This window comes from Oncorhynchus masou, chromosome 12 (assembly GCF_036934945.1).
Source record: "Oncorhynchus masou masou isolate Uvic2021 chromosome 12, UVic_Omas_1.1, whole genome shotgun sequence".
In the NCBI taxonomy this organism is placed as follows: Eukaryota; Metazoa; Chordata; class Actinopteri; order Salmoniformes; family Salmonidae; genus Oncorhynchus; species Oncorhynchus masou.
This window is the reverse complement of record NC_088223.1, coordinates 64,266,424-64,290,697: the sequence shown is the minus strand read 5'-3', so window position 1 is coordinate 64,290,697 and position 24,274 is coordinate 64,266,424. Positions and strand designations below refer to the sequence as shown.

Here is a 24,274-nt window from a genome sequence, read left to right as displayed (position 1 = left end):
CCTAAAATAAAAAATGGCAAATCCAAAAGGTGGTAGGTAAAACACAAAAAAAAAACTAAAAAGAAACTCACTAAAACTAAACAAAAACAAAAAACAGAATACTACAAGAACTTCACCCGGAATCGACAAGAGCACACAGAACACTAGGGCAGGGTGCCAACATACAAACACAGAGCACAGAACTGAGGGAAACAAAGGGTTTAAATACAATCAGGGGAAACGAGACACAGGTGCAAACAATAATGGGGATCAAGGGAAAAACACAGGGACAAAAAGCACAATGGGGACATCTACTGACAAAAACACGGAACAACCCTGGCCAAATCCTGACAGAATCCCCCCTAGGAACGGCTCCTGACGTTCCTACCAGCTCTCTCAGGGTGGAGGACCCTGAACTGACGAATGAGGTCAGGGTCCAGGATGTCTTTGGCAGGAACCCAGGAGCGCTCCTCAGGACCGTAGCCTTCCCAGTCCACCAGATACTGCCAGGACCGCTGCACCCGGCGGGAATCCAGTATCCGGTGGACGGTATAAGCCGGCTGGCCTCCAATGACACGAGGCGGAGGGGAGGTCTGTCTGCCGGGACAAGGGAGAAAAAACAACAGGTTTTAACAAAGACACATGAAATGTGGGATTAATCTTAAGGGATCTGGGTAAGTGTAGGCGATAAGAAACTGGGTTAACTCTCCTGGCAACCTTGAAGGGACCGATGTATTTTTGGGACAGCTTGCGAGACTCCACCCGTAGAGGTAAGTCTCTTGTGGAGAGCCAGACTCTCTGGCCGGGCGCAGGGTAGGCCCGGGACGGCGACGTCTGTTGGCTTGTTGTTGATACCTCTGTGAGGAACGCATCAGATTAAGACGGGTCTTCCTCCACATAAGCCGACAGCGTCTGATGAATCTCAAGGCTGAAGGCACTCTGACTTCTGCCTCCTGGTCCGGGAACAATGGAGGAGCATAGCCAAACTGACACTCGTGCGGGGACATACCAGTGGAGGATGAGCGCAAGGTGTTGTGCGCGTATTCGGCCCAAACAATAAAGGATGACCATGTGGACGGGTTGTCACGAGTCATACATCGGAGGGTGGTTTCCAGCTCTTGATTCATCCTCTCTGTTTGGCCGTTGGACTCCGGATGGTACCCTGAAGATAGACTGGCAGAAGCCCCCATGAGTTGGCAGAAGGCCTTCCAAAACCTTGAGGCGAACTGGGGACCTCTGTCAGAAACCACATCTTGAGGAATGCCGAAGACTCGGAACACATGATTAATTACCAACTCAGCCGTTTCCTTGGCAGAAGGTAACTTAGTCAGAGGGACGAACCTGGCCGCCTTTGAAAACCTGTCGATTATGACTAGGATAGTAGTATTGCCATGGGATGGAGGAAGTCCAGTAATAAAGTCCAATGATATATGGGACCAGGGTCTGTGGGGAACAGGTAAAGGGTGAAGGAGTCCTTGAGGGCGGAGGTGAGAAGATTTGCCCTGGCAGCACACGGGGCAGGCATTGACGAAAGTGGCAACGTCTTCTCTTATGGTAGGCCACCAGAACTTACGCTGGATGAACTCCAAGGTGCGACCTACGCCCGGATGACAGGTGAGGCGAGAGGAGTGCCCCCACAGAAGGACCTGAGTCCTCACTGCCTTGGGGACAAACAACCGATTGGCAGGACCTCCTTTAGGGTCCGGTTCGCTAGCTTGAGCACGTCTCACGGTATCCTCAACTTGCCACGAGATCGGAGCCACAATCTTAGCAGCAGGAAGGACAGGCATGTCCGTGTCATCTCGAATGGCAGGAGCGTAGACTCGGGACAGGGCATCCGGTTTGAGATTCTTCGACCCGGGCCGATAGGTGAGGATAAACTGGAATCGATTGAAGAAAAGAGACCATCTAGCTTGTCTAGAGTTCAATCGCTTCGCCTGCTGGATATACTCCAGATTCTTGTGGTCCGTAAGCACTTGAAACGGGTGAGAAGCCCCCTCGAGCCAGTGTCTCCATTCCTTCAATGCCATCTTAACCGCTAGGAGTTCACGATCCCCACATCGTAGTTCCTCTCAGTCGGGGTAAGCCGGTGTGAGAAGAAAGCGCACGGATGAAGCTTCTTGTCTTCACCCCTCTGAGACAGGACAGCTCCAACACCAACCTCTGATCGTCTACCTCCACCACAAATGGTTCATCCGTAGTCGGTAGTATCAGGATGGGAGCAGAGAGGATGCGCTGCTTGAGTCCTTGGAAGGCCGTCTCAGCTTCTCTTCCCCAAGAAAACCTTGCATTGCCACCTTTGGTTAAAGCTGAGAGAGGAGCTGCCACCAAACTGAAGTTCTTGATGAACTTGCGGTAAAAGTTTGTGAAGCCCAGGAAACGCTGAACATCCTTAACGGATTTGGGGGTGGGCCAATCCGCTACCGCCCCTACCTTCCTAGGGTCCATTTGGATTCGACCGGGTTCCACTACAAATCCCAGGAATTGTACTCGGGATGAATGGAATTCACATTTTCCGGCTTAACGTACAGATGGCTGTCCAGGAGGCGTTTGAGTACTTGTCTGACATGCTTAGTGTGTTCTTGAAGGGAGCTCGAAAAGATGAGGATGTCATCCAAGTAAACGAACACAAATATGTTAAGCATATCCCTAAGCACATCGTTTATGAGCGCTTGGAACACCGCTGGGGCGTTGGTCAGGCCGAAGGGCATCACCAAGTATTCATAGTGACCAGTAGGCGTGTTGAAAGCGGTCTTCCACTCGTCACCAGGTCTGATCCGCACAAGATGGTATGCGTTCCGCAGGTCAAGCTTAGTGAAAACAACTGCTTCCTGGAGCAGCTCGAAGGCTGTGGCCATAAGGGGTAGCGGGTAACGGTTACGGACGGTTATGTCATTGAGTCCCCGGTAGTCGATGCAAGGACGTAACCCACCGTCTTTCTTGGCCACAAAGAAAAACCCTGCTCCCGCCGGGGTGGATGGACGCATGAGGCCTGCTTCCAGAGAGTCCTTGATATAGGTATCCATAGCAGCTCGTTCGGGTGGAGATAGGGAAAAGATCCGACCCCTGGAGGGGCAAGTGCCCGGAAACAGGTCGATGGGGCAATCGTAAGATCTATGGGGTGGTAGCATGGTGGCCCTCTGTTTGCTAAACACCAGTTTGAGGTCATGGTAACACTCGGGAACTCGGGTCAGATCGATGGATTCTAAAGACTCGGGAGTAGAACTCGGGGAATTCTGGAAAATACAAGTAGCTTGGCACGTAGGACCCCACTGCTTGATAGTGCCCACAGACCAGTCGATGTGAGGGTTATGGCTGTGAAGCCAGGGGTATCCAAGGACGAGAGGGAACTCGGAACAGGAGATCAAATGAAAGTTCATCAATTCCTGGTGTTGTGAAACTGAAAGTCTCAAGGAGGTAGTGACATGAGTGACAAGTCCAGATCCCAAAGGGCTTCCATCCAATGTAGTAACCCTCATGGGGTCACTTAGAGGTTCAGAGGGAACGCCATTCTTCTTCGCCCAGACACCATCCATGAAGTTACCTGCGGCTCCAGAGTCTACCAAGGCTTGAAGGTGAAGCTTGTGGTTGTCCCAGGAGAGGTGACTGGAATGAGCAGACGGGAGTTGGACGGATGGGAGGAGGTTATGTTTCCCGTTACAGTTCCCCCGGTCTGTACGGGACAAAGCGTTCCCTGGAGCCCGGGACACGTGGAACGGAAATGGCCCGGTTTGCCACAATATAGACAGCGTCGCTCCCTCATCCGGCGGTCTCTCTCAGCCTGGGAGATGCGTCCAATCTGCATGGGTTCCGGTGGAGCCAGTGATGATAAAGGTGGGGACTCGGAGCTGGGACTGATAGGGGCTAGAGGTCTACGGTTGAGTTCTCTCTCTCTCAGACGCTGGTCAATGCGTGAGGCCAACTTGATCAGGGACTCGAGATTGTCCGGTGGTTCCCGAGTGGCCAGTTCATCTTGGATAGTGTCGGAAAGGCCTTTCAGAAAGCACACCGTGAGCGCCTCGTTGTTCCAGCCACTCGCTGCTGCCACCGTGCGGAACTGAATGGCATAGTCCGTCACGCTGCGCCAACCTTGATGGAGAGTCAGGAGCTGTTTGGCTGAGTCAGAACCACTGCTTGGGCCTTGAAACACTCGTTTGAATTCCTCAGCAAAGGCAGAGTAGCTGGCACAGCAGGAACTATGGGCATCCCACACAGCAGTAGCCCAGGCCAGGGCTTTTTCCGACAGCAGGGTGATGATATATGCGATCTTAGACCGGTCGGTGGGAAATGACGAGGGTTGCAGCTCAAAGGAGAGAGAACATTGAGTGAGAAACCCTTTACAAGCACTTGGATCACCTGAGAACCGTTGGGGAGGTGGAAGACGAGGTTCAGCCAGGGGGTTAACTGCCATGGGTACGTGAACTTGAGGTACTGGGACGGGAACTGTTGCCGGGGTAAGTCGATCAGATACTTGCTTAATGGAAGTCAGCATCTCCGACAGAAGATGAGAATGTCTAGCCATTAAGGCCTCTTGCTGAACCAGGGCGGCTTCGTGGCGTTGGACAGTCTCCTGGTGGTGGGACAGCGTGGCAAAAGGTCCTGGGAACTGGCTGCCTCTGGGTTCATTTTTGGCTCTGTGTTTCTGTCAGGCCCCGGTTTCAACCTGGGTCTCCGGAGTGAGAAACAGTCACTTAACCAACTGAGCCACGAATAGACAGCAGAACCCAGAAGATGAGGCAGACACAGCAGTACTTAAGACGGTGTATTTAATAAAGAAAAAATCCTAAAATAAAAAATGGCAAATCCAAAAGGTGGTAGGTAAAACACAAAAAAAAACCTAAAAAGAAACTCACTAAAACTAAACAAAAACAAAAAACAGAATACTACAAGAACTTCACCCGGAATCGACAAGAGCACACAGAACACTAGGGCAGGGTGCCAACATACAAACACAGAGCACAGAACTGAGGAAACAAAGGGTTTAAATACAATCAGGGGAAACGAGACACAGGTGCAAACAATAATGGGGATCAAGGGAAAAACACAGGGACAAAAAGCACAATGGGGACATCTACTGACAAAAACACGGAACAACCCTAGCCAAATCCTGACACCTGCCTTGTTGATAGTGTTGTTATGAAGGCAGAGCAAAGCTTTATTATGGGCAGACTTCTCCCCATCTTAGATACTGTTGCATCAACATGTTTTGACCATGACAGTTTACAATCCAGGGTTACTCCAAGCAGTTTAGTCTCCTCAACTTGCTCAATTTCCACATTATTCAATACAAAATTGAGTTTAGGTTTAGGGTTTAGTGAATGATTTGTCCCAACTACAATGCTTTAAGTTTTAGAAGTATTTAGGACAAGCTTATTTCTTGCCACCCATTCTGAAACTGACTGCAGTTCTTTGTTAAGTGTTGCAGTGATTTCACTCACAGTAGTAGCTGACGTGTATAGTGTTAAGTCATCTGCATACATAGACACACAAGCTTTACTCAGAGCCAATGGCAGGTCATTAGTAATGATTTTAAAAAGTAAGGGGCCTAGACAGCTACCCTGGGGAATTCCTGATTCTGCCTGGATTATGTTGGAGAGGCTTCCATGAAAGAACACCCTCCATGTTCTGTTAGACAGGTAACTATTTATCCACAATATAGCAGGGGGTGTTTCAATGGCACATTATCATTTTAAAAGGCTAATTTATCTTTAGAAAACCCTTTTGCAATTATGTTAGCAGAGCTGAAAACTGTTTTTCTGATTAAAGAAGCAATAAAACAGTTTTTTAGACTAGTTGAGTATCTGGAGCATCAGCATTTGTGGGTTTGATTACAGGCTCAAAATGGCCAGAAACAAAGCACTTTTTTCTGAAAAAAAGTACATTCAGTCTATTCTTGTTCTGAGAAATGAAGGCTATTCCATGCGAGAAATTGTCAAGAAACTAAACATCTCGTACAACACTGTGTACTGCTCCCTTCACAGAACAACGCAATCTGTCTCTAACCAGAATAGAAAGAGGAGTGGGAGGCCCCAGTGCACAACTGAGAAAGCGGACAAGTACATTAGAGTGTCTAGTTTGAGAAAGAGACGCCTCACAAGTCATCAACTGGTGGCTTCATTAAATAGCACCCGCAAAACACCAGTCTCAACATCAACAGTGAAGAGGTGACTCCAGGATGCTGACCTTCTAGGCAGAGTTCCAAAGAAAAAGCCATATCTTAGACTGGCCAATGAAAAGAAAAGATTAAGATGGGCAAAATAACACACACTGGACAGAGGAATTCTACCTGGAAGGCCAGCATACTCTCAGCCTCTTCACTGTTGACGTTAAGAATGATGTTTTGCGGGTACTATTTAATGAAGCTGCCAATGATAAACTTAGATTAGCTAACACAACGTGCCATTGGAACACAGGAGTGATGGTTGCTGATAATGGGCCTCTGTACGCCTATGTAGATATTCCATAGAAAAATAATCCGTTTCCAGCTACAATAGTCATTTACAACATTAACAACGTCTTCACTGTATTTCTGATCAATTTTATGTTATTTTAATGGATAAAAAATGAGCTTTTCTTTAAAAAAAGGACATTTCTAAGCGGTCCCAAACTTTTGAACGGTAGTGTATGTTTTTTTCCAACAGCAGACTATGATCAATAATGACAAAAGCGGCACTGAAGTCTAACAAAACAGCTCCCACAATCATTTTTACATCAATTTCTCTCAGCCAATCATCAGTCATTTGTGTAATTGCCGTGCATGTTGAATGTCCTTCCCTATACGCATGCTGAAAGTCTGTTGTCAATTTGTTCACTGTAAAATAGCATTGTATCTGGTCAAGCACAATTTTTTTCCAAAAGTTTACTATTCTTGGGTAGCAGAATTACTTTTGCTTCCCTCCAGGTCTGAGGGTACAAACTTTATTGTAGGCTTAGATTGAAGATATAGCAAATAAGAGTGGCAATATCGTCTACTATTATCCTCAGTCAATTTCCATCCAAGTTGTCAGACCCTGGTGGCTTGCAATTGTTGATAGACAACAATAATTTTTTCAGCTCTTCCAAGTCATTTTCAAAATCAAAATTGCAATGCTTGTCTTTCATAATTTGGTCAGTTATACTTAGATGTGTAGTGTCGGCATTTGTTGTTGTCATGTCATGCCTAAGTTTGCTAATCTTGCCAATTAAAAAATAATTAGTAGTTGGTAATATCAGTGGGTTTTGTGATGAGTGACACTTCTGATTCAATGAATGATGAAGCTTTAGTTTGCCATTTGCCCAAAATTTTATTTAAGGTGCTCCAAAGCTTTTTACTATAATTCTTTACATAATTAATCTTTGTTTCATAGTACAGTTTCTTCTTTTTATTCAGCTTAGTGTACGTTTGCCAATCGGTCATGCAGCCAGACTTATTTGTCATTCCTTTTGACTCCACCCTCTCAAACATACAATTTTTCAATTCCTCATCAATCCACAGGGATTTAATCGTTTTTACAGTCATTTTCTTAATGGGTGCATGCTTATCCGTTACTGGAATAAGCAATTTCATAAATGTGTTAAGTGCAGCGTCTGGTTGCTCCTCATTCATTACACACCACAGACCAGCAAAAATTCTTTACATCATCAAGATAGGAATCACCACAAAACATTTTGTATGACCTCTTATACACTAGATTAGGCCCAGCCTGTGGAACTTAGGTTTTCCTAGATATGGCTACTATATTGTGATCACTACATTCATTGGATTTGGATAGAGCTTTAAAGCAGATTTCTGCAGCATTAGTAAAGATTTGATCAATACATGTTGATGATTTAATTACTGTGCTGTTTGTAAATACCCTGGAAGGTTGACTGATAACCTGAACCAGGTTGCAGGCATTGGTTACAGTTTGAGGCTTTTTCTCTTTTTTCTTTCTCTGCTTCCAGTTCTTAAGTTTAGTTTCAAACCTCTGATAATACAATATTATGGGTTATGGAAAATATATTTCACAGCAGTACAATGATTCTTTACACAATGACTGTGTCACGTTCTGACCTTAGTTCTTTTATTATGTCTTTGTTTCAGTATGGTCAGGGCATGAGTTGGGTTGGTTGTCTATGTTCATTTTTCTATAATTTGGGATTTTCTGTGTTCGGCCTGGTATGGTTCTCAATCAGAGGCAGCTGTCAATCGTTGTCCTTGATTGAGAATGATACTTAGGTAGGCTGGTTTCACTTTTGAGTTGTGGGTGTTTATTTCCTGTTTAGTTTTTTTTCATTCACCTTACGGGACTGTTCGTTTGTCGTTTGTTGCTTTGTTCAGTGTTCAGTTATTTTATTAAAAACATGAACACTTACCACGCTGCGCTTTGGTCCTCACCTTCTTCCACCACAGGCGATCGTTACAGACTGCTTGTTTTGTCACAAACTGAAATTAGGTGAACTGTTCGAAATTTTCCAAGCTATTTCTGCATATTGCACCTTTAAAAGATTTTTTCAAAGTTTGCATATGAAAGCAATACATTTTTTGAAGCAATGCATAACAAAATAGTCTCAACAGCAAAGGTGGTAGTAAAACAGTGTTCTAATAGATGGTTTTAACAGGGTATTACACACATTTCAAATTGGGCTCATTCAAATGAATTCTCCATTACTGGAGAATTCCACTATGCCCTCCGACAAACCATCAAACAGGCAAAGCATCAATACAGGACTAAGATCGAATCGTACTACACCGGCTCCAACACTCGTCAACTGTGTGATCATGCTCTCCGCAGCCGATGTAAGACCTTTAAAACCTCTTAAGGATCTTATTTTGAGTAAGACCTTTAAACAGGTCAACATTCACAAGGCCGGAGGGCCAGACGGATTATCAGGAAGTGTACTGACCATAATGTTGTCTTCCTGATTCCTGCTTACAAGCAAAAATTAAAGCAGGAAGCACCAGTGACTCGGTCTATAAAAACGTGGGCAGATGAAGTAGCCGAAACTACAGGACTGTTTTGCTAGCACAGATTGCAATATGTTCCGGGATTCTTCTGATGGCATTGAGGAGTACACCACATCAGTCATTGGCTTTATCAATAAGCGCATCGAGGACGTCATCCCCACAGTAACTGTATGTGCATACCCCAACCAGAAGCCATGGATTACAGGTAACATTCGCACTGAGCTAAAGGGTAGAGCTGCCGATTTCAAGGAGTGGGACTCGGAAGCTTATAGGAAATCCCGCTATTCCCTCCGACAAACCATCAAACAGGCAAAGTGTCAATACAAGATTGAATATCGAAACATACTACACAGGCTCCGACGCTCGTCGGATGTGGCAGGGATTGCAAACTATTACAGAAAAGGGAAGCACAGTCGAGAGCTGCCCAGTGACAAAAGCCTACCAGACGATCTAAATAACTTATATGCTCGTTTCGAGGCAAATTACACTGAAACATGCATGAGAGCATCAGCTGTTCTGGATGACTGTGTGATCATGCTCTCTGCAGCCGATGTGAGTAAGACCTTTAAACAGGTCAACATTCAGCAAGCGCTGACCAACTGGCAAGTGCCTTCACTGACATTTTCAACCTCTCCCTGTCTGAGTATGTAATACCAACATGTTTCAAGCAGACCAACATAGTCCCTGTGCCCAAGAACACTAAGGTAACCTACAGCTCAGCGTTCAACACCATAGTGCCCTCAAAGCTCATCAATAAGCTAAGGACCCTGGGACTAAACACCTCCCTCTGCAACTGGGTCCTGGACTTCCTGACGGGCCGTCCCCAGGTGGTAAGGGTAGGTGGCAACATATCCACCAGGCTGATCCTCAACACGGGGGCCCCTCAGGGGTGCGTGCTCAGTCTCCTCCTGTACTCCCTGTTCACTCATGACTGCACGGCCAGGCACGACTCCAACACCATCATTAAGTTTGCTGACGACACAACAGTGGTAGGCCTGATCGCCGACAATGACGAGCTAGCCTATAGCGAGGAAGTCAGAGATCTGACCGAGAGGTGCAAAAACAACAACCTCTACCTCAAAGTGATCAAGACAAAGAAGATGATTGTGGACTACAGGAAAAGGAGGACTGAGTACCCCCCCCCCCCATTCTCATCAATGGGGTTGGAGTGGATTAGGTTGAGAGCTTCAAGTTCCTTGGCATCCACATCACCAACAAACTAACATGTTCCAAGCACACCAAGACAGTCCTGAAGAGGGTACGACAAAACCTATTTCCAACCAAGAGACTGAAAAGATTTGGCATGGGTCCTCAGATCTTCAAAAGGTTCTACAGCTGCACAATCGAGAGCATCCTGACGGGTTACATCAATGCCTGGTATAACAACTGCTCGGCCTCCGATTGCAAGACACAACAGAGGGTAGTGCCAAGCTTCCTGCCATCCAGGACCTCTATACCAGGCGTTGTCAGAGGAAGGCCCTAAAAATGTTCAAAGCCACCCTAGTCATAGACTGTTATCTCTGCTACCGCACGGCAAGCGGTACTGGAGCGCCAAGTCTAGGTCCAAGAGGCTTCTAAACAGCGTGTAGCCTAGTGGTTAGAGTGTTGGACTAGTAACCGAAAGGTTGCAAGTTCAAATCCCCGAGCTGACAAGGTACAAATCTGTCATTCTACCCCTGAACAGGCAGTTAACCCACTGTTCCTAGGCCGTCATTGAAAATAAAAATTTGTTCTTAACTGACTTGCCTAGTTAAATAAAAAAAATATTAAATATTACCTCGACTAACCGGTGCCCCCGCACATTGACTCTGTACCGGTGCCCCCGCACATTGACTCTGTACCGGTGCCCCCACACATTGACTCTGTACCGGTACCTCCAGTATATAGCCTTGCTATTGTTATTTTACTGCTGCTCTTGAATTATTTGTTACTTTTTTTGTTTGGTATTTAAAAAAAATTGCATTGTTGGTTGATGACTTGTAAGTAAGCATTTCAATGTAAGGTCTACACCTGTTGTATTCGGCGCATGTAACAAATACCATTTTATTTTATTTGGTTGTCTTCTATCAAAGACTGTAAGATGGGTTGGGGTTTAATTGTGGTTTTAATATTATCAAAATACTCAGCGACCTTTTAGTTTTCAAGCAAGGGGCAAGCTCTCCATTACCATGAGGGAGGAGTATGAATACCAAATTATTATTTTCTCAAATGGTTATTTGTTACTGTATGTTTTGATGGTCAGTTCACTGAGGCCTACACTGATTGTTCCATCAACATCACACTTCTCACATGCTTTTGGTCTATCCTAATCGCCCAGTCATGAGCGAACATCTACTGCAGTGTTTTGGTAAAGCCTGTGTACTTGCATCTTGACGAGTGCATGTCACAATGTAGGCTCTTTGGGATATCGTGTCTCCGTATTGAGTGCCTTGAACAGGCTCGCGGTTGCACTCACATTTTATTTACCATAATAGATGGATAGTGCAACTAGCCTCAAATCAGCCTTCTCCCTCCCTAGCTGTCTCTCTCGCTCACTCTCTATCTCTCTCTCTCGCTTTCTCTCTTCCTTTCACCATCCCCCTTTTATCTGTCTGTATCTCTCAGAGCCATTGTTTTGGACAACAAAGGGATGGTGAAACAGAGATTCTGCCATTTTCTTTCTTTCTGTGGCGCTGTGGAAGCTCAGGGAGAACAAGCCACTCCTGCAGGGAAGTATGGGATACAGTCACCTGACACACAGTAACACCAACAACAACAACAAGACAGCTTTTGTTATTGAAATTTTATAAGAGAACATCATGGAATATTGAGAACACAATACAAATGCACATACCATAACAGTTGTGATTTGGGAGAAGCTTGGAGATTTGGTATCACAGGAAATTAAACAAACTCTGTCAAAAGCCATGTGCAATTGAATGACATGATACAGTCTGTAGTGAAAACCGCGTCCTTGTTTCAAATCATTTGTAAAAAAGCTACTTTAATCTGTTCATGTATTTTCAAACTTTTAAATTTTCAGCTTCTGTACTGAGACTGGCTGGATGCTGATTGTCTGTATGGATTTTGTGTTGACTAGATCATTGCCACGATATAAGATCTAGAGCCATAATACCTTTGATTTCATCTTAACCTCCTCATAGCAAATCATGTGGCAAAACTAAGGATTAGAGACCATGGGATTATGACCATTCAGACATTGATTTTAAAGCTGATCTCCTTATACCCAAACAAACCACTGGGATTAAAGCCACTGACTAAAATAACCTTTGCTGTTTCATTTGACTTCAGATGAATATATGATTCATGAAACATATGGACAAAATTGATGAGAAAGGTGGGTAATCAGGTCAAATCTTTAGCTAATTCACATTATCATTACAACAGAACAAGAAAGAAATTGTTATACCATTCACAACTATTTGAGAAATAATACATATTTTAAGGATGATAGGCCTATTAATGAAAAAGACAAAAAACATTATACATTTAACAATAGACTGATAAACAAAGATAAATGCAAATAATAAGTGGTCAAACATTAATCAAATTCTCTGAGAAAATGATTAATATTGTTAACAGCTTCTGCTAAATGACTAAAATGTAAATGTAAGAAAGCTGCCATATTTGGAGAGCTAAGCTGTTGAGCAATTGGTGAGAGCTTCAGAGCTACAGTATTCAATAAACTGTTTTAATAATCCAGTTGAAAAGGCTAGTGGGCGTTGAAAATGGCAGGCATGCAGACTGCAGAGAGACCAGTGTCTGTAGAGAGACAGGCAGCCCAGCCTGGTGTCATAGACTAGGCGTAACATAGAAAACGTAAATTTGGGACACTTAAATTAGTATGATATGTTACGTTTGGTATGGTTACTTAACTACTTACTATTGTTTAGTTACTTTGCAACTACATAGCATGTTAGCTAACCCTTCCCCTTGCCCTAACGTTAATGCTTTTAGCTAACCCTTCCCCTAACCCTAACCCTTTAATGTAACTCCTAACCTTAACCCTAACCCCTAACACTAATTTCTAATCTTAATCCCTAACCTAGCTAACGTTAGCCACAACAAATTAGAATTCATAACATTTCATATGTTTTGCAAATTTGTAACATATTGTACATTTAAAACATTCGTAACATATTGTATGATTTGAATATTCATTTCATAACATATCGTACGAAATGAATGATGGACATTGACAAATTAATACATATCATACCAACATAACACACTAAATGGGTGTCTCGGATTTACGTACAGAGTAATAGGAAATGCTCTGAGACCAGGTTGCAGAGGCAGCCAGGAGCAGGCAGAGAGGACTGGAGCGGTGCAGATCACCAAGAACAGCGCCATAACTGGATGAACAACACACACACCCCTCACTGGAGAGAGCGAGAGAGCGAGAGAGAAAATGACAATAACCAAAATCAACACTGCTCAATCACAAATAGTTTTAAAAATTACAATCATGTAGACTACACAGCGTATTAGTGTCCATTTGAAGACCTCCTTGCAATCCATCTTGGTTGGTGAGGATTGAAGACAGGCTTAATGTTAATCATATGTCTTATTTTGGTCTGGGTGGCCACAGGCACAGCACACACTGCATGGCTAGTGACAGACAGGCCTTGTATTCCTAGTGCAGTGCATGTACAGGTCTGATGTGGATGCTAAGTATATGAGACAGAGGCTGCATTAGGCGGAGAGTGCTGCAGTTTGACTGGCCCACTAAACAGAACAAAGACACTGGCAGGCCAGGATGACAATACATATACAGTCTCCCTGCTCTAGGGTAGACTATTGATACTGATTACATAATTAAATAGAACAGTTTATTATATATCTCTATTATGTTACTGAAATCATCATTATCATACTATATTTTTATTTTATTTAACTAGGCAAGTCAGAACAAATTCTTATTTACAATGACTGCCTACTCTGGCCAAACCAGGACAATGCTGGGCCAATTGTGTGCCGCCCTATCACGGCATTATGTGATACAGTCTAGAATCTAACCAGGTACTGTAGTGACACCTCTTGCACTGAGCTGCAGTGTCTTAGACCGCTGCGCCACTCGGGAGCACAAATATATCATAACACTTGATTATAGAAAAGAGTAGACCGAATAGAATATAAAAATATCCATGTGATAAACAATGCACTACTGGCATAACTACATTGTTTAATGTTGTATAGCGTAAACTAACTCTTATTCACATCAAAGGAATATTCATGTAATGGAAAGTAGTGTAATCCTGAGTGTCAGAATGATGTCTACTCTCTTAGTACTGGTCTTTCATATAATAACCTTTTGAAGCAATCCCAGATGTTCAATTAAAAAGCATTGCTCATGGTGCTAATCTGTTGTGAGGATTGAGTGGTTGTCTCTGTGTCAGAAATACACAGAAAACATGCTCAAACTTAAAAACCTTGTAAGCCATGTATTTCAAATATTTGTTATATTACAAACAATGCAGGCCTATTTTTCCAGATCACAGTTCGTTATTGCTGTATAGGCCTAACCATGTTGTTGGCCTAAATGTATGTCTATATGTATGTCTATATTAGGCTATACATCTATTTTCATTTCTGTTTGATTATCTTGACAAATCGAAATATGCCATTTAGTTTTAGTAAATTACATTCACATGGCTATTTGTATTTTAACATGACTGCATTTGCATTGTGTTCAATATGTTAGCTTGCAGCTTTGAAATGAATTTTTCACGAACCTCAAAACTTGACAGGAGGGAAACCACGGGAAGATGTGCAGCACGTGACAAAAGAAAACAGTAATTTTTTTTACTGGCGATAGTGAGGCTGAGGTGAGTCGACTGAGGCTATGGCACTTCGACAACATTAACATGCCGCAGTAGAGGCTATTCTTATCCAACCATTCACCGACCATTTTGAGCGTGTAGTTGGCTAGGCTATCGGCTGATGGATTGAATACATCTCCTGTGTGGTCTCCCTAGTCACACGAGCAGGGGTTCCTGACATGGCTGCTGTTGACGCCCCTGGTGCGAGGAAGGCCGCTGCTCATATTTGTCAAGGTCAATTAATAAATGCAGTCAAAGGCTGGCTGAATCCCAACACGCCCGCGGGGCTCATAAATTATACAGAAAACACATTAAAGGACATGACTTGATGTCTTCACATTGAGATCATTTAGATTTTTTTCGGGGCTGGAGTGGATTAGAATAATCATTGGGCTAATAATCACTTGATTATTTTAACGTAGGCAATATTAATTTATTTTACCCTGAATGGACACCTTGGTATCCTGTCTCTCATAAGGAGTGGAGACAAGCCCCTGCATGAAATCCAACGCTCAGCTGAAGGGATGGAGTGGCGAGCTGCTGCACCTTTAAGGCAATGAAGAAGAAAAGCGGCTGCGGAGGAGGCGAGGGTTATTCCATAATGCTCTGAGCCAGGGAAGGTTAGCGCAGGGACCAGTGTGATTTGTACGGCTGCGGGAAGATGCGTGTGCTTGTTGCTTGTTGGATGGAGAGAGGCGGTGAAAATGAAATTAGTTTTCACTAGGCTTCAGCCAACAACTATTGCCTCCTGCTTAAAAATTCATACGTTCTTTTTTTCCAAATCCAACTTTATGATTTTGGTCACTGGAAACTTTTTTTGTTTCATTATTTATTCATAGGTATTTTCATTCTTTTGAAATTCGAATTTTTAACTTCATTCTTTATTTTCTTTGGGAATTCCACCTGTGCACATTGCGTTCAACCCTCCTCGTGTCGCGTCTTCAACCTCCAGTTCCAGCAGCACTCACCTGGACCGGAGCTCAAGAAGGCGAATCCCGCAGAGTATTGCGCCCAAACGCCGTGAAGGCTGCACTAAGGAACGGCGTTGCCACTTCAAGGGAGACGTGGGCCTACAGTTCGATCGCAGCTCTTACCAAAACACAATCACCAGAAGCTCATACCTCCTCTTCCCAACCTAGAGAGAGAGAGAGAGAGAGAGAGAGAGCGCGCGAGAGAGATAGAGAGAGAGAGACTGATTTGTACAGACCATCGTCCATTGCTATTGACATATTGAAGAAATATAAAGAACATCTAAGGAAGAAAGTGTGTGGAGTGAAAATAAGAAAAAGCATAGCTTGGATATTGAACGGAGCGGGGCATGTGGATATTGGCTATCATCTTTTTCCAGTGCATCTTGAATGGTGAGTTGTGCTCTCTAAAATGAACTTCGTTAATTTATGTTCATTTACCTCTGAACAAAACTTACCAGATATAGCCTACAAGCTCTGTGTTGATTATTTTCGGAATAATATAATTGATTTTGTGAGAAAATGAAATAGTTAAGGGCTGATGCTATGTCCTGAGAGGCCAAGGGGAGAGAGAGGTTGGATTGGGCAGCCGCAGAAGTACCCTACAAGCTGTGCTATGCCTGCCAGTCACATCCAGGTTAATTACCTAATGCCTATAGTTGGATACAACTATGTGAAAACACTGATTTAAAAACACGGAATAAAACATTCGAGACTCTACTTTTTTCATTGGGGAAATCAACATAATATTTTATAAGACATTTCTAGAATAGTGTAACAGTACATAGGCAGTGTATGTGGGGTGATGCTTATATTTTCTTTCCCTGGTGGCTTTATATGAAAATATTAGCTAAATGCTTGTATCATTTTGATACTTTTCTCAGGTTAGACTTCAATAATAAGTAACCTTATTTCAGGTTGGTTCAATTGTACTTTTTTTGCATTTTGAATCTAATGAAATTTAGTGATATTGTGTATTTTGATTTATTTTAAAAAACTGTTTAGAAGATTAACTTCATGTTTAATTTTTTTAGTTAATTTTTCTTCATAATTACCAATTAGGGATTATTGTAGCAAATTTACATACTTACATCAATACAATTAGTAATTCCATATATTCATTCATAACAGCATAATCACATGTGAATTACACTTAAATAGTGTACCACTTAATAAAATGCAATGATTTCTCCTAGCCACATACTGCATATTGATTCATGGAAAAAATGTATGCTTATTTGCTATATTGGAGAGGAAATAGGCAAATTAATGTTTTATATAAAAAAATAAAATGCAGGAGCATCTAGGGATGAAGTAAATTCATTTTTGCACGAGATAATTTGTTTATTTATGTACAATCAGTCCGGTATCTTTTGAGATAATACTTAAAAAGGAAACAACTAGGTTGGTGCTGTCTTTTAAAACATTTTTTATGGCGTTACACCCGCCATATTACAAGTACAAACATGGAGGCGTCAGGATAATAAATAAGAGTTGAGGCAAGCCCCTTATCGCCCATTTCCCTGTGTTCCCACTCAAACAGTTCAACCCACTCCTTTTGTTTTACACAATGCAGAGGTGATTGGCCTGTAATTCATACAAAATATGGATGGATATATAGGAGGCAAATTCTATTTTGGGTTGGGGCTGCCTGAACCCTTAGCAAATACAAGAAGGGTGTGTGTGTGTGTGTGTGTGTGTGTGTGTGTGTGTGTGTGTGTGTGTGTGTGAGGGGGGGGGTAGAATGGAGCAAGAGAGAAAATTGGTGCATTTAGAGGGTCTTTTTAAAGATGGACGGATGGACGGCTGGAGGGAGGGGGCCGGGAGGGAATGAAAAGTGGACACATGCATGTAAACTGAGGGGAGAGAGGGCAATGCATCAACCAAAGATGACAGGAAAACCATTTTGTGGCAGTGCTGAAGGACTGAATGAGGCTGCCATTGTTTGCCACAGAGAATACATTAAGGCAGTGAGGGACGTGTACAAATGCATTTTAACACAACTGAGGCGTGACTGGTTCTAGAGAGAGCACCTGTTCAATAGTATGATGTCCATTACAAATATAAATCCATGATGTTCAACAATACAACCTTGTGTGAGCTGAGAGCACTATCTCTATCTAGGCTTTTGAACAGCTTCACATAGTGTGTTTTGACCAAGCAGACTACAGCGTTGTAAAATGGCTGCTCCTCAAGTGTTCAGCATAGAAACTTAGAATGAAAATACCATTGTGGATTATGATGCATGCAGTGTCTATGGTTGATGTTGATGCGCTGTGTTTTATTGACAGATGCACTTTATGCAGGGGTCACTTTGTCAATCTTTGAAGTTATTCAAATTATTGTTTTGTGGTCAGGAATTGCATACAATAATATTATGCAGTATTCTTTCCTTTTTTTATGCTTGTTTCTTTCAAAAACATGTGAAAAAATAGGCCTTATACAGCAGTTTTGCTTATGATATCTGTCTACTTTGCATATTGCGCTGATTTGTATTTTTTTTATGTCCAAGCAACGTCCACATCACCAGCAGTATCCTCTGTTTGAATAGTACAATGTGTCTCTTCTGGGCAGCAAGAGAGAGAGGGGGAGGGAGAGAGATATATTGGATCCCAGAAATAAAGGTTTTTAGGGTTCTGATCTAGCAGCACATGCTCCTGAGGTGGTCTTTTGGTATTTGGTATTTTATTAGGATCCCTAGTAGCCGTTGCAAAAGCAGCAGCTACCCTTCTACTGTCTCTATGGAAACATGGCTAATGAGTGTTGGCATAGTGTGGACTGGGTCTGAGCAAGGCCGCGCTCTGTGCAGGTGACCCCGGAAGTTCTTCGCCATGGATTAGACCTATCACTCCTGCAGCCCAGTGATATTGTTGTAGATAGAGAGAGGAAATGTGAAGGTTATTATTGCATGTTTTAAAGATGTTACTCTGGTGGTGAGTTGTCCATCATTCTGATGACAGAGATACATTTTTCCAAGGTTTGTGTTATTTTTTTCAGGACTGACTACCCCAATCAGTGATAGTTAGCTCATGTCTTTTTGTTTGCTTTAGATCTTGTTTTGATTGTGTATTTATAGTTTATGATTTATGTAAAGGTATGGAGCATTTTATTTAAAAGTTGTTAGATCATGTTTTCTGTTTTTAGCAACAGCCTGACATTTAAACATTTAAATCTACCGGACACTTTGTGTTGCGTATACTTAATGCTGCTTTTTCACGACTGAGGTGCAAACTCATCTTGTCTGTGGATACAATTTGCAATCATAAACAATTTGCAGTTGCAACAAATAAAAAGCATTGTAGAGTGGATTTCAATGACACTTTTCTAGTGCTCTTGCATCAGTATCTCTATTAAAACCCAAATGTGATGGGAACATCAATGGAGAGACAGATTGGGGAAATGGCATAATGTTGTTTTTGCTCAGCAATGCCAGGGGGCAAATTGGACACACGCTCAATTGGACACTAATAATCAGTGCGAATATACAACAATGCTCCTCAATTGGCTCACTCTCTCTCTCTCTCTCTCTCTCTCTCTCTCTCTCTCTCTCTGTCTGTCTGTCTGTCTGTCTGTCTGTCTGTCTGTCTGTCTGTCTGTCTGTCTGTCTGTCTGTCTGTCTGTCTGTCTGTCTGTCTGTCTGTCTGTCTGTCTGTCTGTCTGTCTGTCTGTCTGTCTGTCTGTCTGTCTGTCTGTCTGTCTGTCTGTCTGTCTGTCTGTCTGTGCTTCCTCTTATTGAAACACATACCTTCATCTGTGCTTGCCAGTAGGAAGACTCCTTCTTTTGAAGATTAAAGCCATCCTAGGCCTAGCATCTGAATAGCTGTCAGTATCAGTTAGACTGCTCGTTTCGAACAGGAATAGCCCAGGGAACCAGGCTACAGGATTAACCTTGATAAAGCTGTCATGACCATAGAGATTTTAATCAACCCATCTGGGAGAACTACAGAAAGAGAGACCCAGGTTTGGGATGGTCATAGCAGACATGTTGACTTAGTAATTGAACACAGTGTTTTTGTCATTGCAATCAGGGATGAGAGAGAGGAAGAAAAGGACAATTGTACATTGAGTGTAAATGTATGTGCGAATGATGGATGTCGTTTATCACAAACAGCAGGAATATCTACACACTGAAGATCAGTGTGTACACTGTATATACAAAAGTATGTGGACACCCCTTCAAATGAGTGGATTCGGCTATTTCAGCCACACCCTTTGCTGACAGGTGAATAAAATTGAGCGCAAGGCCATTCAATCTCCATACTCAAATATTGGCAGTAGAATCGCCTTATTGAATAGCTCAGTGACTTTCAACGTGGCACCGTTGTAGGATGCCACCTTTGCAACAAGTCAGTTCGTCAAATTTCTGCCCTGCTTGAGCTTCCCCAGTCAACTGTAAATGCTGTTATTGTGAAGTGGAAACGTCTAGGAGCAACAACGGCACAGCCGCAAAGTGCTAGGCCACAGAAGCTCACAGCACGGGACCGGCGAGTGCTGAAGAGCGTAGCGCGTAAAAATTGACTGTCCTCAGTTGCAACACTGCCTCTGGAAGCAACATCAGAACAGTAACTGTTCGTCAAGAGCTTCATGAAATGGGTTTCCATGGCCGAGCAGCCGCACACAAGTATAAGATCACCATGAGCAATGCCAAGTGTCGGCTGGAGTGGTGTAAAGCTCGACCCCAATGGACTCTGGAGTAGTGGATACACGTTCTCTGGTGTGATGAATCAATCTTCACCATCAGGCAGTCCAACGGACAAATCTGGGTTTGGCGGATGCCAGGAGAACGCTACCTGCCCCAATGCACAGTGTCAACTGTAAAGTTTGGTGGATGAGGAATAATGGTCTGGGGCTGTTTTTCATGATTCGGGCTAGGCCGCTTACTTCCAGTGAATAGAAATCTTAACGATACAATGACATTCTAGACGATGAGCTTCCAACTTTGTGGCAACAGCTTGGGGAAGGACCTTTCCAGTTTCAGCATGACAATGCCCCCGTGCACAATGCGAGGTCCATACAGAAATGGTTTGTCGAAATTGGTGTGGAAGATCTTGACTGGCCTGCACAGAGCCCTGACCTCAACCCCATCAAGCACCTTTGGGATGAATTGGAACGCTGACTGCCAGCCAGGCCTAATCACCCAACATCAGTGCCCGACCTCACTAATGCTCTTGTGGCTGAATGAAAGCAAGCCCCCGCAACAATGTTCCATCATCTAGTGAAATGCCTTCACAGAAGAGAGGAGGCTGTTATTTTTTTGTAAAAAAAAAGAAAAAGAAAGTTACCTTTATTTAACTAGGCAAGTCAGTTAAGAACAAATACTTATTTACATTGGCGACCTACCCGGACGACGCTGGGCCAATTGTGCGCCACCCTATGGAACTCCCAGTCACGATCCAGGGACTGCAGTGACGCCTCTTGCACTGAGATGCAGTGTCTTAGACCGCTGCGCCACTCGGGAGCAAAGGGGTGGCCATATTAATGCCCATGAGATGTTTGACGAGAAGGTGTCCACATACCTTTGGTCATGTAGTGTAGGTAACTTTGTCATTGTGAAGGAAAAGTCTATCTTCACTTTATATCTGAAAGTGTGAGGACAAGAAAACCGACTATGAATATTCAGAGAGATCCCCATTGTGTTGAATCACTTTGTACTAGATACGGAATCCTTAAAGAAAATCAAGATACTGTATTTCTTTCCATTCATTGTTTAAAATTACAAAGATCAACAAACCTGCACTCCAAACCTGATATCTGCAACTCATAGATTTGGTTTGGGATCTTTTCTCTTTACCTAATGTGAATAATGTAAACTTATGAAAGACAGTGAACACTGTAAATTAAACACCCTTATCCCATTATCATTGTTATTACCAGTAAAAACACAAGACAACATTGTTTGGAGGTCATGTTTAGGCCAGTGGGAAATTGGATCTGTGTTGGCTGGTGGTATCCTTTGGTAGATAGATAAATATAAATACCAGCACTGTATAATAAAGCCTTCCAAAATACATCCTTCCCATACAAATCTGCATGTGGCAGGTATTTGCAATATCTAAAACATTGTGCAAGATGAATGTAATGTCATCTCCTAACATATCCCTGAGCTTGGAGTTAGTTGGCTGTTACATGCAGAACAGACTGAACGATATGGTAATGGATGCACATTGAAATGTTAACTGTTTCATTTAACCCAGGCCAGAATGCTTAAAGGGATGATGGTGTGCAACGAAGCAGAGAGAGAGAGAGCAAGAGCAAGAGAAAGAGAGAGAGTAGGAGCTAGAGAGCAAGAGAGAGAGAGAGCAAGAGAGAGAGAGAGTAAGAGCTAGAGAGCAAGAGAGAGAGAGAGAGTAAGAGCTAGAGCGAGAGAGAGAGAGAGAGAGTGAGAGAGAGCAAGAGAAAGAGAGAGTGAGAGAGAGCAAGAGAAAGAGAGAGAGTAGCTAGAGCAAAAGAGAGGGAGAGAGTAAGAGAGAGAGCGCGAGAGAGAGAGAGTAAGAGCTAGAGAGCGAGAGAGAGAGAGAGTAAGGGCTAGCGAGCAAGAAAGAGAGCAAGAGAGAGAGAGAGAGCAAGAGAGAGAGAGAGTAAGAGCTAGAGAGCAAGAGAGAGAGAGAGAGTAAGAGCTAGAGCGAGAGAGAGAGAGAGAGAGAGAAAGAGCTAGAGAGCAATAGAGCAAGAGAGAGAGAGAGTGTGAGAGAGAGAGAGTAAGAGCTAGAGAGAGAGAGAGCAAGAGAGAGAGAGCAAGAGAGAGAGAGAGAGAAAGAGCTAGAGAGAGAGAGAGAGTAAGAGCAAGAGAGCGAGAGAGAGAGAGAGCGAGAGAGAGCAAGAGAGAGAGAGAGAGAGAGCAATAGAGCGGGAGAGTCAGCATGTTACACACTGTAAAGAACTAAACTACTCGTCAAGGGAAAGTTCCTTCATGAACACAGGTTCGTGCTGGTAGGTGGAGTTTTATATCAGTGAATTAATAAAACAAGATCAGTAGTTAGTAGATAGCCTATATAATTTGTTTTTTTCTAATTTGCTAATATTTTCACATTAATGTGGGACAGTAGGCTAATGCCCTAACCCTTCAGAATGGCAGGAGCTGATCAAAATGTGGCACAACTATCCTACAATCGGGGATGCTGTGGACCAAAGGCCCTACAGTATGCACAAGACAAGTGTCCTGCTTGAGCTTTTTTTCTGAAATTTGACTGTTGTACTGTGCCGTGTCTCAGAAATTCCAGTTTGTTAATTTTGTATGAGATATTATGTCGCGAAAGGAAATACTATCCTCGTTCAGCATAATAGACCCTCTTTTACCTTGGAGATACAGATAACCCTTCAGATACAATATCACCATGGATTGAGGCCTGAAAGGTACATATTTTAGGATGAGTTGAGTATACAGGATGAGTAGTTTAAAGATATGTCATGTACTATGTCAGGTCAGAGGGACAGGCGCTTAAGCCATCACACACACATAGCCTACAGTATACTATAGACTTAACGAGGAACATTTAATACATACATCCAACCTGTGCAGCTCCAGGATCAGCTGAAATATAAGGTTTCCTGCTAAAGTCATGGTTTGTGCTCACATGCTCACTCTTGCCCTCTTTGAAATCACCATGGCACTGTACTATTTACTTCAAATCAAATCAAATGTTATTTATCGCATGCGCCGAATACAACAACAACCTTACCGTGAAATGCTTACTTACAAGCCCTTAACCAACAATGCAGTTCAAGAAAGAGTTAAGAAAATGTAATAAAATCAAAAGTAACACAAGAAAATTACAATAACAATAACGAGGCTATATATATTGGGTACCGGTACTGAGTCAATGTGGGAGGGTACAGGTTAGTCAAGGTAATTTGTTAAGCGACTATGCATAGATGATAATAAACAGCGAGTAGCAGCAGTGTAAAGACAAAGGGGGTGGAGAGGGAGGGTTGTCAATGTAAATAGTAAATTGATTGATTGTTCAGCAGTCTTATGGCTTGGGGGTAGAATCTGATAAGGAGCCTTTTGGTCCTAGACTTGGCGCTCCTGTACTGCTTGCCGTGCGGTAGCAGAGAGAACAGTCAATGACTTGGGTGACTGGAGACTTGAACCATTTTAGGGCCTTCCTCTGACACCGCCTGGTATATAGGTCCTGGATGTCAGGAAACTTGGCCCCAGTGATGTACTGGGCAGTACGCACTACCCTCTGTAGTGCCTGACGGTCAGGTGCCGAGCAGTTGCCATACCAGGCGGTCAGGATGCTCTCGATTGTGCAGCTGTAAAACTTTGAGGATATGGGGACCCATGCCAAATCTTTTCAGTCTCCTGGGGGGGGGGGGGGTGTTGTCGTGCTCTCTTCACAACTGTCTTGGTGTGTTTGGATCATGATAGTTCGTTGGTGATGTGGACACCAAGGAACTTAACTCTTGACCCGCTCCACTTCAGCCCAGTCGATGTTAATGGGGGTGTGTTCGGCCCTCCTTTTCCTGTAGTCAACGATCAGCTCCTTTGTCTTGCTCACATTAACGGAGAGGTTGTCGTCCTGGCACCACACTGCCAGGTCTCTGACCTCCTACCTATAAGGCTGTCTCATCGTTTT

General features: G+C 43.3%; 1 pseudogene; it reads left to right on the top strand.

Annotated features, from left to right (window-relative positions):
- Positions 1-15,328: 15,328 nt before the first annotated feature.
- LOC135550652 (cell adhesion molecule DSCAM-like) overlaps positions 15,329-24,274 on the top strand; it is a 172,640-nt pseudogene continuing 163,694 nt past the window's right edge.